Source organism: Triturus cristatus, chromosome 12 (genome assembly GCF_964204655.1).
Source record: "Triturus cristatus chromosome 12, aTriCri1.1, whole genome shotgun sequence".
NCBI classification, from domain to species: Eukaryota; Metazoa; Chordata; class Amphibia; order Caudata; family Salamandridae; genus Triturus; species Triturus cristatus.
In genome coordinates this window covers 212,966,377-212,990,210 of record NC_140595.1, presented here as the reverse complement: position 1 = coordinate 212,990,210, position 23,834 = coordinate 212,966,377, and positions in this window count along the sequence as shown.

Below are 23,834 nucleotides of genomic sequence, written 5' to 3'. Positions count from 1 at the left end.
ATGGTATGCGTTGTAATGGTAGTATGCGTTGTAATGGAATGCGTTGTAAATGTAGTTTTTAAAAATGCGTTGTAGTGTCATGCGTTGTAATGTCATGCGTTGTAATGGATTGTGCGTTGTAAAAAATGCGTTGTAAGTGCATGCGTTGTAAAAGTGTGCGTTGTAACGACATACATCCATGCTTAGCCCCCTCTAACTGTTCTCTCACCTGCGGTCACTCTGGCTCCAACTAGGATATATAGTGATTGGAGACCCTACCGCCGACACCTCCGGTCTTAGTTCAAAGACCGCCCCGGGGTACCGACGGATAGGTGAGTCTATGAGCAGTGCTCTTTCTCGTTTTGCAACTGTGTAGACAAAATTTTCGATCTTTTCTGTCACTTTGAATATATAGATTGTTGCAAGCACACGTAATGGTGTTTTAATTAATGGGATGATTTCAGTCTAACCTCTCTCATCCTTAGTTGTGGTCGCCATCTTCGGCACATCTGTTGTTTTGAGGGTTTGTAGACTTACATAAACAACTTGTCCTCTATGCTTGGAGGCTTCGATTTCGTTTTGATTTCGACCTTTACAAACTATCAACATTAAGAATAGAGCGCGTCCTGTTGCGCACATTTATCTTTTTCATACTTACGGACAGTCTTCTATTGTCCTGTTTTCTCACATTTCTTTACACTGTACATAACGTACTTCTAAACTACCACTGAATCATGGTGGTGTTAATGACCATGTTGCCATTCATTGTTTTTACATTACATGGGTGTTTTTTCATGTTCTTAAGCCATGCTTAAAGAGGAGAGATTTTTCAGGTGTAACAACGTGCGACCTGTTTTTTCTTTCTCCTCCTGTTTCTTCTGAACTAGAGCGGGGCCCCTTTTCCCTGAGTTGAGACCAGGTTGAGGTGAGGGCAACACCCAATTTATATGGGTAAGTGCAATTTATTTTATTAAATGCTTCACAGCATTATTATATGCGTGTTTTAGTGTCATTTAAAAATTAATGACCCTTGGCTGAGTTATTTCTAGACACTAGGTTGTTTATATTTCTCAAATTCTTTTTTTGTCCACAGGTACCCGGTTTTGATTTCTTCTGAACTGACCGGTGCGGTAGGAATATTTTATTCACACAAACCCTTTTGGATTTCTTTTTCACGTTTTCACACTGAACCACAGCAGTATCATAGGTCCTGATGAAAGCCCTGATACTTTTTGATCAAAATTGGGCAGAAACATGTTGACCACATTGCTATGGACATTAGCATAATGACAACTTATTTGTGCTAGATTGCCATATTGCTTTTTAAACATGACAGGGGTTCTCTACCAATAAAGAACATTTGAGCACCCTTAGCCATTTTTAGTTACACAATTATTATTTAATGCTGCTGACTTTAGGATCTCCTTCACTGATCTATGGGTACAACGTTATCCCTGACAAAATCCTTGGGAGAGCTGACAATAACCCTCTTTTGCTGCGTCTTCTTTGTACGTGACCAGATCGCTATTTCAGGAACTGGTTCGTCATGTTGAAGTGCACAGACCCAAATGATGATAAAAACTAACCACCTTAAGTGATTGATGGGTCCTGTTCAAGAAGGTTCTCTCTTATAGAGCTGTCAGATCAGGAATGGGGAATACTCTGGCCTGTTAGTGGTTGATTTTTACTCAGCTTGAGACCCGGGTTGTTTCAGTGTTTATTAAATCTGGGAAGGCGCCAAAATCCATGGGTGGATGCGAGAGAACACCCACACTGCATCCATGGAGCGCTTCTCCGGGGCAGAGTAACGTAAGGCAGCGATTTGCGCTGCCTTGCGTTACTCTAGATTTATCAAGCCGTGCAGGCCCACGCAAGGTGCCCTTGCATGGCTTGATAAAGCTCACTTCGGTCTTGGGCTCCCTCATGTGGTACAAGGCCGATGCAAAACTTTAATAAGTCTGGTCCCTAATGTTTACAATCACTTAGAAGACAAACAATAACATGTGAAAATATTGTGGCTTTGATTCATGCTTATCATAGCAGTGTGACTAGAGGGCTTTGCAGAGAATATTTCACGCATAACAAATTCAGCTAAGCTGCCTTAACAGCCCGTATCTACGCCACAGTTGATATTGTACTAGGGATTGGAGTGCAGCCTGCGGCATATTTCGTAGCTGCCTTGAGTGGGTATATCTAATGGTATTCAACTCTCTGCTGATAACCCAATACATATAGCCACAACTCAAAAAAAGAATTGAAGAGATTTTGCTCCAAATCAATGACTACAACTTGTTACACCCATGCTGACAACTTCCTACTGGTGTATGCATTAGATAATTATCATTGGCATACATTAACAAACCTGTGGCTGTTACGTACCAGGTGATAACAACCGCTGTCCACTCCTCAGAGACGCGGCAGCGAGGGGAGTTCTGGAGGAGGGTCGCCGAGGTATTTCAGAGGCTACATGCGGGCTGGCGTAAGGGAAAACCCGGTGTCGTGTTCCCTCGGGTATCCTCTCCTCAGGATGACGCTGATGCTGAATATGGTCCACCTCCCATCTGCCCCTAGTCCGGCGGATGTGTTATACACTCGGACGGAGGAGGCAGGTGAGCGAGGGAAGGAAGGACAGGAACGGCAGGGACGGAGATCTGTAAGGAAACAAACACTCTGTAAGTGCGGGCCTGCTCTGTCAATCCCCCTCTCTGATCCCCTATGCGTGTAGCTCGCTTACCTGACGTCTCCTCCCTCCGGGTTGTGGGAATTACCAAGGGACTCCCCTTCTTCTCTGGAAAAGAAGCCAGGTGGAGTGCCGGAAAGACTGGGTACCGGGAACGGAGTCCGGTATGTACCGCCTAGGTGAGTGCAATCCCTACGTGAGGAATCCGGGGAGCAGCGTCTGACACTCTCGTGGAGTGATGGTAGGCTGTTGGCAGGACCTGCGGGTTCCAGGTGTCGTGACGCTTCCACCCGGAAGACGTCTGGAGGTTTGGTTAGGATCACGCTATAGCGCTGCCACTGCTAGGCTCGGAAATCCTGTGAGCCGAGGAGCGCTAAGCCTTTGAGATGTCGCTGCCCGGAAATCCTGTGGGCGGAGATGGTGTTAGCGGCTCTCCAGAGAGACCGGAATCGAGGAGCAACCCCTCGTTGGGTAACCTGGAAAACCTTCGGGTTGGCAGTAGTCGGGTTGCGCTAACACTCGTCTCGCGGAGGAGCCGGGAGCCGAGGAGCGCGTCACAGCGAAGGGCGCACCCGGAAATCCTTCGGGCGAAGGAAGTCTTGTCGCGCTACTACTCGTCTCGCGGAGGAGCCGGGAGCCGAGGAGCGTGGTGTGTGGCACTTTGCAGTTCAAAGCGGGAGACTGAGGAGAGTGCACCGCCTCCTTCGTCTCGCTGGTGCACGGGAAGCAGAGGGGGTGACAGTACCACCGGGACTGTCCTGAGGTGAATCTTGGGAGTTCCCCACGTCGGAAGCGTAGGGAAAGACGTTGCTGCGGGTCAGTTCTCGAGTCTACGAGGAAGCCGATTCTGGAACGCACGTCTGCACGTACCTTCTCTGACGGGTAACATCCGGGAATTATCGGCGTCCGCCGGATGGTGTGTTCGCTCTTTATGCTTCCTGTCTCGTGATCTGTTACGAGACTCGGGGATGGCCGGGATGTCTGGGTCTTGTAGTTCGCTCTACGGAAGGTTCCTTTCCCGGGTTCCGTAGGGCCCGGTACTCAGCGCCTGCCGAGCGCGATCGTGACACCCGGTCACTTCTCTGCCCCGCAATTCAAACTAACTACAATACTCAAGTGCCTGTGCGGCGCATAGCGCGCACACAGGAAATGACGTGGTTATCCTCCTGGCAGGCTATGTAAGGTGGAAAGGAAGGAGGAAACGCCGCAAATTATCCTGGCAGTATTCGCAGTGCCGGGACGAACGAATCCAGAAGCCTGCAGAACCCGGTGGGGTAAGGGTGTCGTTGACACCACTGTTTCGATTCCCTTTTGCCAAAATTGGTGACTATATGCCACTTTCGGAGTCTTTCTGTTCAAAGCCTCAGTTGTGATTATTGGTGCAGAACCTATCCTTGATTTAAGCTCATGTATTGCTCAGATCTAAGAGCAATGGAGAAATGAGATACACAAGGCATTTTGCTCTTCATATATACCAGGTGGTATATCATCCTCCCATTTAAAACTTCAACTCATTTGATTTGTACTACGCTACACCTGTGCTACGGGGTATTACTTGCTATTGTTGCATTGGGAAAGCTACCTAGGTTATGCAATTAACAGTCATATGTATGTTACGGGTTGTGTGTTTTCTTGTTTGTCTTCTAGCAGGGGGACAGTGAGAGGTTGCTGACTTAAGCCTGCCCTTCCTCCCTTGCGAAGCTCTAACACACTGCATTATTGGTGGGTATAGGACTGGTAAACAAAAGCGTCTCTGGGTTAGAAGAATTGACTTAAACACTGTATAAGCCTATGTTTTTATTCTGCAGTTGCTATGACTAAGCTATGGGTATAAGCCAATCCTAAGCACTAGAAGACGCGGTAGCCCACGGAAGGTCTAGATGATTACACAATCGTCCTACTAAAGAGCTATTGCAGAAGCTTGTTATTTTCTTTTACAGGTACACAAGGGTAGAGTCATTTTAGTATGTTTGTATGTTACCGTACAATATATGGGTAGAGCAGTGTTTCTATAGTTAGCCTTTTTCTCCACAGGTCTCCCTCCCCGCTGTTCCCATCCTTTCCTTCCCCCGATTGACACCCTTAATCTTCCGTGCTACTATAGCAAGTCGGAATTGAGGATGTCAATAGGTTGACCCATTTGAGCAACAAACCGATCCTGAGAGGCCTCCAAGGGACATGTGACAGTGACTCGTAGGTCTGGGTTAAAACTGTTGATTTATTTAACATCTTTCAATAGGTCTGCCATGCACAATGTAACAGCTGTATTTACCGATACACCTTTCTATCACAGTACAATGTTGTCATCAGATTCAACAGCAGATTCCATGCCCATCTGAAAAAGTTTTGACCATTGTTCGCTCTCACAAACAGTCAACAATGTGTTGAATAATCAACACAACAACAACGCAGTCGGTTACCAGAAAGGAAGACGTCTTTTGGAATATCTAATTACATATACATGTCCACTGATTCATGCGCGGACATGAGAAAACATTTCAAAATAAGCACATTCTTGAACTGAATGAATTCGAAGAGGTAGCTCAACTGATACTAAACATGCTATTAGATGGCACTGGAAACGGCAGGGTTATGAGACCTACCTAATGACGAGATATTCTACCCAGGGATGACATCAATATTGCAGCTGTTCAAATACAGTGCAAAAAGAGCAAGCGAGTTTCCCATCCAAAAGAGCGAATTCATTTTCCAAACACATATCAATCAGAACAATATTTGAAACAGAAGCCAGATTTGGCTAGGACTATTGACACCATTATTAGGGATACACTGGTGCTTTTAATTCCCAAGATATCCATCCTACCCATAAGTGTTTGCAGATTAGGGACTATGCAATGTAGAGACTTGATATAACAAGTCCAAATTTGTTAGATGTCGAGCTGGTGAGGCTCTAAGGCTAATTACCTGGAACCCTCAGCTACCAAGTACCAGAAGTCCTAGAGATCCTTTGTCCAAATTGCTTTAAACAGTAATGTGTCGTTACTTACCGGTAATCTTAATTACCCCGATTAAGGTCCTCCTCGTCTCAGTCCTTACACATGTGAGGCGATCCTACACCCCCGACAGGCTATCTCAAATGCTAGTATTTATTTAACTACATAAACCACCGGCATTTCTGTTATTAACAAGACCAGATACAACCACAGCAGGAGTGAGGGAACAGGACTGGAATGAGGAGTACCTTAATCGGTGTAAAGAAGATTACCGCTAAGCAACAACACATTGCCCCCTCACATGTCCTCCTTGTCCCAGTCCTTACACAAGTGAGGACCTCACAAGCAAAAACACAAAGGAAAAGCATGACACCAAGGATCCATGCAGAATACAAAATGTAATCAAAATTAAGATTGAGACACAGAAGCGTTCATAACGCAAACAGCAAAATTGTCCACAGAGGCATGCAAGACATCAAGGCAATAATGCCGGATAAAAGTATGATGGGACTGCCAGTTAGCCGCTCTACAAATCTCCGGGATATAAACACGAGCCGCCTCAGCCCAGGCAGCAGACGCTGACCGAGTCGAACACCCCTGTACCTGAGCCGGAGAAGCCAGACCCACAGACTCATAGGACTGACAAACCGCCAAACGCACCCACGGAGTGATGGTGGATGTAGACACCTTCATATCCTTAGCCAAACCACCACAGGTCACAAACAGTGCAGGAGGAAGACGAAAACTCTGGGTACGCTGAAGGTAAATCTAAAGGGCCCGGCAAACATCGAAGGTAGAAGAAACAAAAGCACCCTGATCCCCCAGGAAAACAGGAAGAACCAACTCCTGCTACAAATGGAATTTGGAGGAGACCTTAGGGAGAAAGGCCGGGTGAAGCCACAAAACCACCCTGGCAGGCAAAAACTGCAAATAGGGAAAAGAAATAAGCAAGGCCCCAAACTGACCCAACCTCCGAGCAGAGGTGATGGTCAACAGGAAGGTCAACTTAGCAGATAACACTAGCAAATCTGCCTCAAACAAAGGCTCAAAAGGGGACAATTGGTGACCCCACAGAACAGTCAGCAAATCCCAAGAGGGCACAATCACTGGAGTGACTGGACAATGGAGACGAAAACTCTGCAGGAGTCGACCCACCAAAGAAGCAACCCCTATCTGCCCGGACAGCAGCCCACTGAGCAGTCAAAGTAGAAGGGGAAAGATCCTTCAAAAAAGAATCCGTGAGAAACTCAAGAATAGTGGCTGAATCACCAACCACAGGTTCCACGCCATGGAGGCACACCAAGTGACAAAAGAACCCTAATGCTTACTGTAACACTTATGGGTAGAAGGCCTATGGGAACTGAGAATATCCACGGCCACCAATGAAGAACAACCCAAAGAATCCAACATCAAACGTTCAAGAGCCAGACCGTCAGTTTAATTGACAGAGACGAGGCATTGAAAGAAGGGGAAACTGAAGTGGTTGGGGGATCACAGAAACCCGGACAAACCCGCCCCGTGACAGCAGCATTAGCAGCAGGAACCAAAGTCGGAGAGGCCAAAAAGGAGTAATCAGAACAGACACCCTCTCCGCATAAATCTTCTGCAGCACTGTTGGAAGACTGGAAATCGGCGGGAAAGGCATACAGAAGACCGAAGGGCCAATGCCTGAGGACAAACCACCTTGGAACAGAACCGAGGGAGGAGGGCATTGTGCAGAGAAGCAAAAAGGTCGATCCAAAGCATCCCGAACCGAAGACAAAGGTACCAGAACAGGGTCACAGACAGATAGTGCAAAACTTAGGAAGTTTGCAGCGCAGGTTGTCCACATGAAAGTGCTGATGACCCTGAAAGTAAACATCCCACAAGGTCGAGAGGTGAGACTCCACCCAGGCAAAAATCATGGAAGCCAGCAGATTCAGAGACTCGCACCCGGTCCCCTCTTGGTGGTTCAAGTAACATCAAGCCACCAGATTGTCTTTACCAACCGACAGATAAACTCCCTGGAGGGGAACCTGAAAGAACAATATCACCTGCCAAATTGCCACCAACTCCTGACAATTTGAGGAACGGGTGCTGTCCGCCAGAAACCACTGACCCTTGGCCTCCAAAGACCCTAATGTGGCCCTCCAAACCAAAAGACTGGCATCAGTCATCAGCAACAGGGGAGAAGGAAGCTAAAAGCGAATCCCTCTTTTCCAGATTGGGAGTGCATAGCCACCAGCTCAAGTCTCAAACCAGAACAGGTGAGAGAGGAACCAGAGAGTCGTAACTCGCAAGGGGTTCCCAAGGAGACAACAGATGATTCACCAAAGGCTTGAGGTGCAGGCGAGGCCTGGGAACCACCGCCATGATTGCACCTATCAACCCCTGGACCGGCAACCAAGTCCAAGCCGGAGCAGACTGCCGACTCAGGAGATCCCTCAGAAGAAGCTGCAGGGAAGTGATGCAAGCAGGAGGGAGAAATGCCACCCCCAACATGGTGTTGAAAAGTCCCCCGTTAAACTGCAGTCTCTGAACATGGACCAGATGAGACTTTGCTAGATTCAACTTGAAACCCAGACTCCAAAACATGTCCATGGATGCTTCCACTGCCAGAAGAGCCATAGGAAGATAGGAAGCAGAGATCAAACAACCATCAATATAGGGAAACACAGAAAAACCCTGAAGCTGTAAAAACCCCCTCAGCAGGAGCCAATAACTTGGTAAAAGTCAGAGGAGCTGTAGAGAGGCTGAAAGTCAACAACTGAAAATGGTAATGGACCTCGTCCAATGCACATCTCATGAACTGTTGGCTTTCAGGGTGGACAGGCACATGAAAAGAGGCAACTTCCAAGTCCAGGGAAGTCAGAAAATTGCACTTATGGATGAAGGGAATGATGGACTGCAAGGTGGTCATCCGAAAGCTATCCTGCTGCACCAAGGTATTTAGAGGCTTGAGATTCAGAATGGGGCGGTAAGAACCATCTGGTTATGGGACCAATTAGTGCGTGGAATAGAAGCACAGGCCCAATCGTGCCTCAGGAACGTGGAGAACAGCATCTTTTGCAAGCAATACATCTGCTCCAGACAACATAGCAGCTCTCTTCATGGGTTTGTTTGACAATGGGGTAACCCGATAGTGGGTTCGAGGGGGAGGGCTCTGGAACGGAATCTGGTACCCCCGACTGACAGGAACTTTTTTGGATTTGCATGTCCGTTTCTCCATGACCCTGATACCTAGATAATCAAAGCTTCTTACTTTATCTAGCTTTGAGCTATTGAAGTACTGGGATTTTAAAGCCCAGCAGTGCAGGGGAACACACCCTAAGACTTCGGGTTCTTCCTGTTTCAGACCTACAGAAACACAGAGTCTTCTGGGTGAAGTCAAAGATCAGTTTATTGGCTGCAGACCAATTACAGGTATCCGAGAAGTACAACACAATGTATGTTCTCAGGAGACTGCTTAAACTTACAGAAACGGCCTTCTCCTTATATACAAAATATCATGCTTCAGGCACACATTCCTTGTTTTACGATATGGTCATTCATATGTATTCATTACAAACGAAAAGGCAGAGTTATGATGACCATCCCACATTCCAGTTAAGCCAGCCCACAATTATTTACCCAGCGAGGCTCAGATCCCACATCAGATATCAACAGACCCCAATAAACACGGGCACCTCCTGTTTGTAAAACAAGCCATAAAGCAGGAAGAGTCAGGTGTGAAAGAGATTAGCCGGAGGCTTGTGTGGGATGAAAAGGCTTTATGGTGTGTCAAACCCTGATGCTAATCACAGGTGGCCGTAGGACGGGGAGCTCGTGGGACCGGACTGACCTGGGGCAGCGGAGCCAAGCTGCACAGGTCACAGAGAAGTCAAATAGAAAGCACATGTAATCTGAAGGCCTGTGCTTGTTCGTAATGTGTAGCCTATGTGAGGGCAACCATAAGATGGCCACCGCTCCAAGATGGAACCCACGAAGTCAATGTATAATATCGTATACACAGTGCATTTATCGATAAAACGTTATGCAAAGCACTTGTATATACTGCATTGGCCATTCGCGGTTTGATAATACCGGAATAGGCAGGGGCAGGGCCCTGCCTCCTACGCGGTCCCAAATTTTAAAGTACCACAGACCCTCCTTTTGCCCTTACATAGGCAATAACTATACTCATATCAATCCGAGTCCAGGTCTATATTCATGAAGTCATGGAGATGTTGCTGTAGCATCATCCTATTACTTAGCTCGTCCCTCGATACAGGTTTCCTTACACATAATGTAGCACAGAGGCCACATATCGCAGGAGCACACTGTATGCACAGACAGAACAGGAAAAGGATGGCTAAGATCATTCCAATGACCATCAGAATCTTCCAACCCCAGGCAGATATCAGTTCCCAGAACCACCCCACCAGTGACCAATCTCCTTTATCCACGTGTATAGACTCAGATATTTTATGCAGTTTGGAGATGGCTTGATAAACTGTTGGAGCGTTATCTGGTATGAAAATGCAACAACTAGATTGGATGACCTTACATACCCCACCGCGGTCTGCAAGTATGACGTCTAGAACCATGCGGTTCTGCAAAGTCATGAGGCGATCCGCTTGGAGCTCAGCTGTCAAATTACCAAGGGCACCAGCCGTTACATTAACAGTTGATTCAACCACACGAGTCAGTTGTCTCAGGTTCCTACTATTGACCATAGGTCCCCAAAACGGCAGGAAACCCAAAAAGAAGTCTCCCGCTTCCTGACCGGCAGTATCCTCCTTACTAACCACGCCTCTTACAACTCTGGTCTTGTGATAATCAGAGGCTGCAGTAAATGTTGGCGGTAGCAAGTTTGCAATATAACATGTGCCCGAGAAATCAGGGGGCAACCATGTATATGCTCGGTCATTGTAGACAAAATATGTACCCTTGGCAGCCAAAAACGCAGGGGAAAACTGCGATGGAAAAGTGTACGTTTCAGTACAGTCACTTCTCCCCAGTTGAGCTCTTGGATTCTGACCATTACCTTGTAAACAGAACCGACCTATGTGGGGCACGACCCAAATTGGGGATGAGATTTTTCGCTGCCTTTCGCCCAGACTAATGCTATACCCCGTCGCGTTCCACCCTACATAAGCTCGCAATTCATCCTTGGGAATAGATGAGTATGCGTCGATATCTCTGCTCATATCAGCGACTCCTTTCATTAAGGCTTTATTGTTTGTGCTAGGTCTGATGGAACGCGGTTGTCGCGGGGAGTAGGCATCTAATGCAAAAAGAAACATGGTCTGGAATGCCCACGACGATCCATTATAGCTAAACGGCAGCACTAGATAAGGAATACCCTTATTAATGGTATGTGGCATTAAACCACACACCCAGCAATTGGTTGTGTTCATAACTAGCTGGTGCTGGTGCAGGAGCTGAATAAACGAGTTGTTTACAAACTCGGAACGTCTAGCTTGTTCATGTTTAGGCAGAGGGTGGAAAGAGTGCAAGGAGGCAGTAGGAGGAGGTATAGGCTGTGCAGTGGGTGCAAATGGCACTTGAGAGGAGAAGAATACATAGCCTACAGTAAACACCATCATACTACATAGTATAAACAAACTTAATAATATAAAACGTTTTCTCTTCATTATTCTACATATTTTCGTTTTAAAGTTCATTTCCTCAGCGGGTCTCTCCATCTTGAAAAACTCCATCCTCTAATCGTGCCGCTCGCGGCGGGTGAGTATCTTCTGCTAAGGGGGACGCCTGTCAGTCCAGGGAACGCCCTAGACCAACCAGAAATGTGACCTAACGTCTTCGGCCTGTACCCCAAAGTCTTGGCACCGCGACCCTGCAGCTGAGCCCGGATGGTGGTTCGAAAAACAAAAAATCAAAAAGTCCTTCAGATGGGAGAGCTATAATATCAAAAAATAGTAAGGGAAGGGAATTTTTATTTGTCCATAGGCCTTGGTCTCAAGTTGTAGCGGTTTCTGCCAGGTACTGTCTGGTCTTGAAACAAGAGTTCAGGCTCTGTGGTGTCCAATCGAGTTGACGGTGGCACAGCTTCTTGCAAAATATCGTCACTTTCTTGTTCTGAAGCTGTGCCTCTTACGCGTGCATCACTAAATGGTACAAAACGAGGTACAGTGTCTGTTTCAGAATCAGCGATACCCTCCTGGACCCACTGGTCGTATGGTAGGGGCAAAGGGATCCGTTTGCAGTGGGCGCCGTGAATCCAATTCTTTTTCCCTTTTACTCGAACCGCTGATCTTGTCGACAGAAGTACGAGGTGAGGGCCGATCCAACGGGGCTCATCGTTGCTCTTTCGCTGGAAGTTCTTCATGGGAACCCACGTGCCAGGGTCGATAGGGTGTCCTGGAGCTTCAGAGGCCTGGGGGAGAGTATCATGCACCTGTTGGTGTAAAACACGCAATTTAGCCGTCAATTCATACAGATAGTCAAGCAGTACTGGATGTTCGATTTTGTCGGTCTTGGCACACCCCATACATTGGCCGGGCGGCCAAAAATGATCTCATATGGGCTAAGTCCCACTCGTGAATGCACAGTCATTCTGGTGGATAGGAGTGCTAAAGGCAGAGCGTCAGGCCATTTAAGACCGGAGCTCGCCTGGATTTTGGCTAGCTTGAGCTTCAGAGTGACATTGTAGCACTCTACTAATCCAGCTGATTGGGGGTGATTTGCAGCGTGGAATTTTTGCTTTATCCCTAACCCCTCACACACGTTCTTCATCACTCGACCCACAAATTCACTCCCATTATCACTCCACACCATTCTTGGCATTCCAAACCTAGGGAAAAAATTATTTCACAAGGGCTTTGGCTGTGGATAAAGCAGTGTTGTCTTTTAGGGGATATGCTTCTATCCATTTTGAAAAAGCGCAAACAACAACCAGTACATATTTCAAGTTGTTGCACCTTTCCATGGGGATAAAATCTAGCTGCAAAACCTCAAATGGATATGATGGAGGCGCAAAATGACCAGCTGGAGTCGGGGTTCCTCTACCAGGGTTGTATTTCAAACATACCATACAATTCTTGACCACATTCTCTGCACACTTGGGAATTCCAGCATTCTGCCATACTGGAGCCAACAACTTACAGATTCCTTTCACACTGATATGTGCCAATCCATGTGCCATAGTAACCACTGGAAGCACATATGCATCAGGTAGCAACCATCGCCGGTGCTCTGACAAATCAACCCAACAACCATTCTCATCCAATTTACCCGTACTTTCTCTCCACTTGCTCAACTCTTTCTCTGTGGCTTCAGCTTGAAGGGACTTCACACTCTCTATCGTGTCTTCACACATTCCAACATCACCAACCCATCTTGCAGGGCCTGCAACATACATTCGAGTCTTCACATCTTTTGCTGTTACTTTCGCGATTTCATCAGCAAACGCATTACCACGACCAACATCATCAGTGACTTTCTTGTGCGCACTGCATTTCATAATCGCAACTTGTAACGGTAGGGTCAGTGACTCAAGGAGATCATTCACCAACTTGCCATTCTGAATTTTAGCTCCATGTGAAGTTAGGAACCCACGTTCCTTCCATAGGCGCCCAAAACTATGGGCCACGCCAAAGGCGTACTGACTGTCAGTATATATGTTCACTTTCATTCCCTCAGACAACACGCATGCTCTTGTAAGGGCAATCAATTCTGCTGCTTGAGCCGAATTATGTGGCACACGTGCAGTTTCAACAATCGTGTGCAAAGTCGTGATAGCATATGCAGCAGTCGTATCACCATTCGGAAGCTTGAAGCACGAACCATCCACCCATAAGGTACCATCACACTCAGTTAGGGGAGTATCTTTAAGATCTATTCTCCCTTTTGTCTCTTCTTCTGTTCTGAACAGACAATCATGTTGCTCAATCTCATCTAGGTCTGCTGGAATCGGCAATAATGTAGCTGGGTTCAACGTGTTGCATCTCTTTATGTGTATATGGTTTGCCAACAGTGTCAATTCATATCCTGACAATCGCGCACTAGTTAAGTGCTGTGTCTTGGTCCGGTTTAACAATGTGTCCACAGCATGTGGAACCATTACAATCAATGTATTATCCATTACCAGTCCAGCAGACTGTCGAATAGACATAGCTGCTGCGGCTGTAGCTCTCAAACAACTTGGCAATGCCCTAGCTACCGGGTCCAAGGTTGACGAAAAATATGCGCATGGACGCGGTCTGTCGCCAAAAGGCTGTGTTAACACTGATAATGCGCAACCGCCCTTTTCATGAACATACAATGTAAAAGGCTTGCTGTAGTCAGGGGTACCCAACACAGGAGCTGAACATAATGCATTACGCAATTCCCAAAAACTTTTCTGACACTCTTCAGACCATGGGACAGGATTCGGTGTATTTTTACAGGTTAATGCTAACAAAGGTTTTGCCAGCAAAGAAAAATTTGGTATCCAGTGCCTACAGTATGAAGTAATGCCCAAGAAAGCACGCACTTCTCTCTGTGTTCTTGGCACGCTTAATTGTGCAATGGCTTGAATTCTTTCTGGGGTCAGTTTCCTTCCCTCCTTCGATAAGAGATGACCTAAGTAGGTCACTTCTTGTCGACAATATTGCAATTTTGAGAGAGACACTTTATGATGAGAGGCAGACAAATGACGCAACAATGACAATGTAGCTTCTTTACAGATCTTTTCAGTATCCGCGGCGATTAGCAAATCGTCAACGTACTGAATGAGGATAGCGCCACTAGGTAAAACAAGTGCATCAAGCTGCGCTTTTAAAGCTTGACTGTATATTGATGGACTTTCACAGTAGCCCTGTGGAGCGCGTTTAAAGCGGAAGCTTCGACCTCCTAAACTAAAGCCAAAAATGTCCCTGCTCTCCTCTGCAATTGGGATGCTAAAGAAAGCATTCTTTAAATCGATCACTGAGAACCATGCAGCGGAGGCTGGAATCATAGTTAACAAGGCAGTTATATCAGGGACAACTGGAAACTGTGGCACAACAATATTATTAACCTCTCCAAGATCAATCACAAATCTGTAAACAGATGGCTGTGAAGGGTCCGTACGTTTTAAAACAGGTAAAACGGGACTATTGCAAACGTTGCCTCTTGTCTCCTCAATCACACCCTTTTTAATCAAATCACTGACAATTGCTAACAACGCTTTCTGACCTTCATTGGAGATCTTGTACTGGGGAATACGTGGCAATCTGACATTGGCTTTTAAAGTGACCACGTATGGCGGTATTTCCAAGAGACCCACATCATTGGGACCAGTAGCCCAAAGGGCATCCGGAAGGGATGACAATTCAGGCGGCAATGCATTCTTTGACAAATACACCGGGGAAATCACTTCCTTACCCAATGTAAGTTGTACTCCTGAGGGAGAACAATATAGCGTTGCATGCAATCTTTTTAACAAATCCAATCCTAACAGATTTTCACCACAACCTGTCGTTAGGATGAGGGGTGCTTTTAGCTCGCAAGGTCCAACAGAAAGGGGCATAGGACTAGAAATCGGGTTCCTAACTGGGGCGCCAGAAAAACCTACTGAAACATTCATTTCGCCAGACAAAGGCGCGCCAGGGAGTTTTGAATGCATAATTGAACTCTTTGCAGCACCAGTGTCCAGCAGAAAGGGCTCTGTTACACCCGCTGTAGTCACCTTAACCCCTTCAGTGCCACGCCCTTTCCCCCTCCTGTGCCGGGCGTTGCACTAGTGGGTGGGGTTCATGACGAGATAGTCTCGTCATGGGTACAGCGCAACCGTGCTCCATGACCAGACTATGGGCACTGAAGAGGTTAACATACGGGCCACTCTGATCCACTGGTACTGAAACAACTCTCTCTCTCTGTCTATGGCTGTCCTAGTAATCATTACCTTCCACATTGTCGTCTTCTGCATAATAATCATTATTATAGTACTGAGCTGTATTACCATTTGCATTGGCTTGCTGATCAAAGCTATTTATCGTATTTTGAGGCAGAAGAGGACGCGCGTTCTGGGGAACATTTCCACGCCCTCTACCTCTAGGAGCTTGCTGGCCACCTCTACCTCTTGCGCCATACGCATTATTAGTACGCTGCAACAATTTAGGACAACTATACTTAAAATGACCTTCCTCTCTGCAATATGAACATTGGTTGGGACCTATAGGGATACGTGGTTGATAATACCCATTCATTTGCTGGTTATTCTGAAACTGTTGGGGTTGCTGATAGATACCTTGGGTTTGCCTGTAATTATTCTGTCCTCCACGTGGCGGATAAGCCTGCTGTAAAAGGACCTTCGTTTTCAATTCTTTCGTTTTCTTGTCTGTTCTATCCTTCTCGTCTATATCTCTATTTTCGTAATACTGTGCAGTAGCCAGTATTTGCGCTGAAGAGGAAACAGCCCAAGAACTCTCTGAATCTTTTAATTTCTTACACAACTCGGGGAGTAGATTCTGCACAAATTTATCCACAAATAACCGTTGGCCACCTTCAGTACTCATGTCTTGACCACTGTGGTCGATAAACGTTTCTTCAAACCTTGTAAAGAAATCGGACACTGTCTCATCTTTCTTCTGCTTGCATGCGGATAGTTTATCCCAATTTACGCGCATCGCGGGCATTATAGTTTTCATGTATGTAATAATTCTACCAGGGAGGTCTGCTACGAGGGGCTCAGGTTGTGCACCACCAACTTGTCTAGTGTCTGCAGCGATGATATTAGCCCATGTGCCCCCTAGTTCTGCAGCATGATCCGTATTACGAATGGATCCCCATAAAGGCTGTGGAACCACATTCCCGAACAACATATCTATGTCAGCCAGATTCATGACACACGAGTCTGCAGTTTGTGATAACTCCTTATAATATCCTGTAGGGTTTTTACGGGGGTCAGGCAATGTCTGTTTAAGCGCTAACACCTCAGAACGCTTCCATGGGACATGTACCCAAACATGCTGAAAATGAGCTGGACCAGCTGGATTAGCATTTGGATCAGCAGGTCTCCAAACTGGAGGAACCTCACGCATCGGATATTGGCGCGCTTTTACCTTTTTCCCCACAGGGAATTCCTGTTCGAACAATGATTGTTGACAATCGCCATTCCTGAAGGACAGTAAAGTCGCAACTGCTTTATCTATATCGGGACCCACAATTATACCTGTTCCAAAATCAAATCGCACGCGACACAATTCCTGCGGGATTGTGTTTGAACCATGATCCTCCAATTCCTCACAGAGGAATTCACACATTTTGTCAAACACATACCTCTGTTTTGGGGCGTCCCATTGGTGAAAAACATTAACAACTGATTCCACCTCATAGAGTGAAGGGAAAACAATCCACCTACGCGCCATATGATCTAATACCTCTTTCTCTTCAGGATTAGGCAGCTGACTACGCAACTGCTTACGTTGTAAGCCAGGGGTCATACTAGATGACCCAAAGAGAGGCGACATTAAGCTAGTAACTACATTAGCTAGTCGTTGTCGTGCTGAAGGAGAAGTTGAGGCGAAAACGGGGGGAAAGACAGAGGGAAGAAAAGCGGATTCAGATACAGGTACCTGGGTAGTGTAAGGAAAAGCGCCAGGGGAGGCAGCTGACGTACTAGGCAAAGTCGCAGGAAGCGCAGGGGCAACAGGTAACAAAACTGGCGGCCCTTGAGAGGGCTGCACTGCAGGGATAGGAGCCAGCTGAGGAGGAGCTGGCGGTTGTGGGAAGACTTGCGGCATATTTACTGGAGGCTGCACATTTACGAGCTGTGGAGGCGCTGTGGCATTTTGCGCATACGGGGGTGGCGAACTTAGCAAATGGGACATTAGGGAATCTTTTTCTTTCTCTTTCGTCTCATCTTGTGGTAGGGGTGACAAAACTGGGTAACATTTATCGATCCCTAGTTTGCGCTGTCTATGTAACTGCTCATTCATTTGTTCCGCCTCATTATCTTTAAATTGCACAGCTGCTTGCATCATTGACATACCTTTTTCTCTCTTATTCCTTTTCGCTAGCTTAATTTCCTTCTGTTTGGCTTCCTTTCGCCATAGGCGGAATGAATCAAACATCGCCGGCCGGGCTTTCTTTTTAAACAACTTAACTTCCAAGTTATCGAAGATATCTGTATCGAAACTACCATTTTGGGGCCATTTTAAAACACCGTCCTTTCTGGTGTATCGGATCCATACTTCATTATATGCAATGGGGCCCACGCCATGTTTTACATAAAGCTCATAAGTTGGAGTTCCAAATGGAGGAACCGGACATGAATCCTCTAACTGGGAATCCCTTCTCAGCCCCAACAAAACAATCTTCCAGATACACTAGAACCAGGCATCTTCGCTCACTAGTCTAGTTTCAAACTTCAAAGGATTATCGAATACGATAGTCTCGTGAATACACGAGTCCTCTGGCTTTGGCACTTGCAAGCTCCAAATCAAAGCGATCCCGAAGGATACCAAACAAACTGGGAGACGCTCCACTTATACTTAACTGAATATCGATGATCGATGGCGTCACCAGAAGACTCTCTCAATTGTTTCGCTCTACCAAATCGTCAAGGGTCCAAAACAGGGCGATTAATCAGGGCAGCAGTCCTTCGTAGCCGTCAGGACGCGGAGAACCTTGCAGAAAAGACTTTCGGACCACGTCGACATGCAGGGGTCGATGAAGTGGCGGCCTTCCTCCAGAATTTCCACACGAAGCTCCTCACGAACCTCTGGCTTGGACCGGTACCGCTGAAATCGCCCCGAGTTGGGCGCCAACTGAAGTACTGGGATTTTAAAGCCCAGCGGTGCAGGGGAACACACCCTAAGACTTCGGGTTCTTCCTGTTTCAGACCTACAGAAACACAGAGTCTTCTGGGTGAAGTCAAAGATCAGTTTATTGGCTGAAGACCAATTACAGGTATCCGAGAAGTACAACACAATGTATGTTCTCAGGAGACTGCCTAAACTTACAGAAACGGCCTTCTCCTTATATACAAAATATCATGCTTCAGGCACACATTCCTTGTTTTACGATATGGTCATTCATATGTATTCATTACAAACGAAAAGGCAGAGTCATGATGACCATCCCACATTCCAGTTAAGCCAGCCCACAATTATTTACCCAGCGAGGCTCAGATCCCACATCAGATATCAACAGACCCCAATAAACACGGGCACCTCCTGTTTGTAAAACAAGCCATAAAGCAGGAAGAGTCAGGTGTGAAAGAGATTAGCCGGAGGCTTGTGTGGGATGAAAAGGCTTTATGGTGTGTCAAACCCTGATGCTAATTACAGGTGGCCGTAGGGCGGGGAGCTCGTGGGACCGGACTGACCTGGGGCAGCGGAGCCAAGCTGCACAGGTCACAGAGAAGTCAAATAGAAAGCACATGTAATCTGAAGGCCTGTGCTTGTTCGTAATGTGTAGCTTATGTGAGGGCAACCATAAGATGGCCACCGCTCCAAGATGGAACCCACGAAGTCAATGTATAATATCGTATACACAGTGCATTTATCGATAAAACGTTATGCAAAGCACTTGTATATACTGCATTGGCCATTCGCGGTTTGCTAATACCGGAATAGGCAGGGGCAGGGCCCTGCCTCCTACGCGGTCCCAAATTTTAAAGTACCACACTATTCATCTTTAAGTTATTTCTAAATGAGTAGTGGGGGTGTATAGTCATAAGCTTGGAGTTATCTGCACTAATCTCCAGGCCCCTGTATTTCCTAAAACCCCAAAAGTGGTTAGGGAGGTGTTGGAGGTCCATTGGTGTATGATAAATTAACAGGGTATTGCAAGCGAAGAGCAAAATAGGGACATGAGCACCAGCTATTTTAGGAGCGTCATGCTAACAGTTGTTCAACACTTCCACCACTTCATTCATAAACAAAGAAAAGAAAATGGAAGCTAGGAAGCACCCTTGTCTCACTACCCGTTCAGTAGGGATCCGAGGGGGTAGGCCACCTTGATTGTTACACCTCACTTGGGCATACGTATCTGTGTGTAGCCTGACCAATAAATGAAGAACGTCCTTCTTTACAGTATTTCCCAGAGTGTATTTCTCTGCACTGTATCAAAAGCAGCTCTCATATCCATTAAGGCTACATACAGATAATATTTCTTAATGGAAACATACTTCCAGGAGATGGTCATGAGGCAGAATATCTGGTCTATCATCCTGATGTTCTTGCGGAACCCTGCTTGTAGATGGGAAAAGAGCTTATGCTCATCCATCCACGCCTTCAGACAAGATAATACTTGTCTACAGAAGATGTTTTGGCTGCTGTCAATTTTATGAATTGAAACAATCATGGCCTCTTGCAATGACTCCTGTATTTCCTCACCTTTTAATGCAGCATTCGTTAGAATATTTAGATACAAAACGGAACCCAAAAATCTGGCTCTGAGTAACACTTTTATTTTTCCTTTTTTTTCTCAACTTTGCAGGTGTGCCGCACTGTACAGCACAAATACAAAGAAGGAAAAGTTTAAAAGTTTATCTAGGCATACTATTTTGTAGTGGAAAGGTACCCTTCCAGTAAAAAAACCTATGCTACACTCACAGAGACACGTTTGCACTATGGCGCAAAGGTGTGTTTATGGTTCATTGCTGCTTGATTGGGTACCAGTGCTAAAGAGAGGCGAGGAGAATGCCATTTCTCTGTAGATGTAGCGCTTTCCTGCTCTCTCCTTGTCAGGAAGTGCAACACAGCAACTTTGGGTGCTGTGCATGTCAGCTCACCTTTGCAGGAAACGATTTTGGTGTTGGTTAACTTTAGTGGGTGAAGATTTGCACTGCAGTATTTCTTACTACCATCTCTTCTTGGATGACTGCCAGGATCATTACATAATTCATAAATCCATTTGTATAAATATATACCCATATAGATTTATAGAGGGCCTTTGGGTCTACTCTATTGGTCTGTCTGAGAGTCATTTACATTCTGCTTCCATCCATGACAGCAAACTGCATGTGTTATTAAGTCAATCTGCGCTAGTCATTGGCTCTTTTGACCAGTGAATGACATCATTATCTGATCACATGTGTGCATACACCTGAAATTGAGTGTGCCTCAGTATCAGGGCTGTTTGTCCAGTCCATTAGCTTTGAATTTTCTCCTTGATAAGTTTCCCTCTCATTTATTATTCTTCATCCCCTTTTAATGTTTCTTAAGAGACTACTACAGCCCTCTAGTTATTGCCAATGAGTTGTTTGTTTGCTGTTAATTTCATCTGCAGTACGCCTCATTCCACGTTGCAACTTCATCTAAACCAGAAGATTGTTATGGAATGCTAGTGTCCATCGTCTATCATTGTTGTACCATTCCAAGATGGCTAACATGTTGGTTCTGGTGTGGCAGCAATACTTGAACTTTAAAAAAAGGATAGACTATTTACAATACCTTTGCATGCCAGACACCCGCTGCTATGTTTAGTTTTTTATTGCAAACCCGTGCACGCCGTGCTTAGAAGGCGTCCTGTTTTTTTTCTACTTGTATTCTTTTATCTTATTTTGCATGTCATTGAGTTTGTGTGTTTTATTGCGGTGTGTCAGACGTCGAATGGCAGGATGAGTCAGTGGATTGATTCATGGATGCATAAAGTGCAAAAGTGAGTGACAAAGGATTTATGATGACTTATTGAGTGTCTCTATATATCAGTGACATAAAAGTTGCTTTTTATTCATAAGCCAGACCAAATGGCATTGCCATCGTTTGTTTAAATGTGTTTATTAATTAATCATATGTCCCATCACACAATCAGCAAAAGACAAATTTGTTACAACAAGAACTTTCAGTACTTTCCAAACATAAAAGTAACATAAAATAAAATCTCAAATGTGCATCACTAGGATAAACATTTCTCTCAGATTTGCCAGGCACACTCTAGGGGGCATATTTATGAGAATATCATGCAGCTTGCTGCGCTGTGTGTCAGGGAAAGGGCAGGAATGCGCCATGTTGCTGCCTTTGTCCCTGCGCTGGAGCCATTTTGGTTGCCTAGCGCCAACGCGGGCAGCCATGCACCATGGTGGGAGGGCGCCTGTGTTGCATGCAGGATTGTTTTTATGCAGGAAGTGACACCTTCCAGCTAAAAAATATGTTGAGAGGCATTTTCCTCCTTTGTGTGCTGCAGAATGCAGCACACACAAAAGAAGAAGTAACCAGGAGAAATAAAGATATTTCTCCTTGTTACACCTCCCCTGATAAGGCATATCTTTTTGGCGCATTCCCAGGTGTACCACTTGTGGTATATCTGAGAATGAATAAGAAATTATGGGAGTTGCGTTGGAACACCCGTGAAATGCCTTCCCATGGCAGAGTAATGCAACTTAGTGATTTGCGCTTGTGTGGCTTCACAAATCTCATTTTGGAGTTGAGTCGCTCTTGCACCTCGAGACCAAAAAAGTAACATACTAATGTTGGAACTGTAAATCTAAAAATCTACTAAAGGGGTGCCCGCATCATGATGCATGTTTACATGTTTCATGACATATGTGCACGAAAGCGTCATGACGTATATGTATGCATGTGTTGTGAAATGTGCTTGTGCAGGCGTCTTGAAGCATGGGGGCCATCTCGAAATGCGTATCCTTTAATTGGAGTCCCATTCTAAGATGGCCGGCCTCATGCATTGGCAAAGCCAATTGCTCGCCCATTTAAAGACACGACCTATTGACTTTGCCAGGTCTTATTTAACTGTAGTATTTGTAACTGTTAGTTGTGAGGATAGCTGTTTGCCTCACTGTAAGCTTTTAGTGGGTATTTTTTCAAACTCTCACAATCTTTAGTTGAACCAGGAATGACTCACAGCTTTATCATGATGCCCAAATCTGTTCAAGTTAGTTTTCCCTGATTTTTCAAGAAAGATCTACAGATCATTTAATGCATGCTAGCAATATTTATACTGTTCCGCTGCACATTTACCTCGCCCTTTTACCTTAGAATCTGCAGATTTGAATCAAAACCCGTTGTTCAGTTGAAGATTTTGGCTTGCAACTCTAGAGACCTTGTAATAGAGTGCTTTCCTCATACTTCCGAAAAAGACCACTGCAATACACCAAAATTGATAAGCTCATTCAATAGTAATTGAAATTCCAAGCACTTTGCCATATGTAGGTTTTGAGGTTATTTACTCTTTCTTATGGTTCCAGTTCAATTGTTTTTGTTTAACGACCTAATAGTCCTTATCCAAAATACATGGGCATATTTATCAATGAATTGCGTCTTCCTTGTGCCACGCAAGTGGGTGCAAGGCCGATGCAATTATTAAGTTAGATTTATCAAGCCACACGAGGCCACCTTGAGTGGCCCTGAATGGGTTAATAAATCTAGAATAACGCAACACTGCGTTGTGTTTCTCTGTCCTAGGGAGGCTTTCAATGCGTGGAGCGTGGGTTTTCATACTCATCCATGCATGGATTTTGGCACATTCCCAGATTTTACTTTATTGGTAGACCTGTCAATGCGTCAAAATGCTACACCTCTCCAGGTGAGGTGAGGTGAGGTGTAACGAGGAGATATACCTTTATTTCTGCTCATTTTGTTCGCTTTCTATGTGTGCTGCATTCTGCAGCAGACATCAAAAAAGGAAAATGCTGGAGAGGATTTTGGTTTTGTGCAAGAAGATGTCCTTTCCAGCTCAAAAACAATCTTGTTAACAGCACATGCACCCTTGTACCAAGGTGCAATGAAGCCTGCATTGCACTCGGCAGCCAAGTGTGCACCAGCACGTGAAAAGAAAGGAATGTGCCATATGATGTTAAATATGATGTATTCCTGCCCTTTCACGCAGCATAGCACAGCAAGGTGGGTGCCATTGTGCTGTTTGAAAATCTGATAACTGTGCCCCACAATATCAATGTGCGTGTGAAAACAGCAAAATGTTTAATAGCAACGATGTAAAAAATATAACAATAAAAATATAAGATCCTTATTTAAGAGCAGCTCTTGAAAATGTCCTCAGAACTATTGAGACGAAAAGCTATTCCAAGGTAAGCAGGTATTCTAAAGCATCAGTGGTGCTCCAACACCCTTTGATGGTTTCAGGCCAGTGGTTAATTTTTGCAGTGGTAGGCACCGACACTGTTTTTCTTTGGTGGAGGCAGGGCTTAGGTTGTATTGTCAGACTATGAATCAGAGCAAGAGAAAGAAAGTCAACAATGGGACAAAGAAGAGTAAGATAGGAAAAAGGTTACAAAAAAGAAAAGCACGGATGAGAAAAACCTGTAAAAGTTTGATAAAGTGACAAGAAGTGTAGGATGGGGAAAGAAAGAGGCA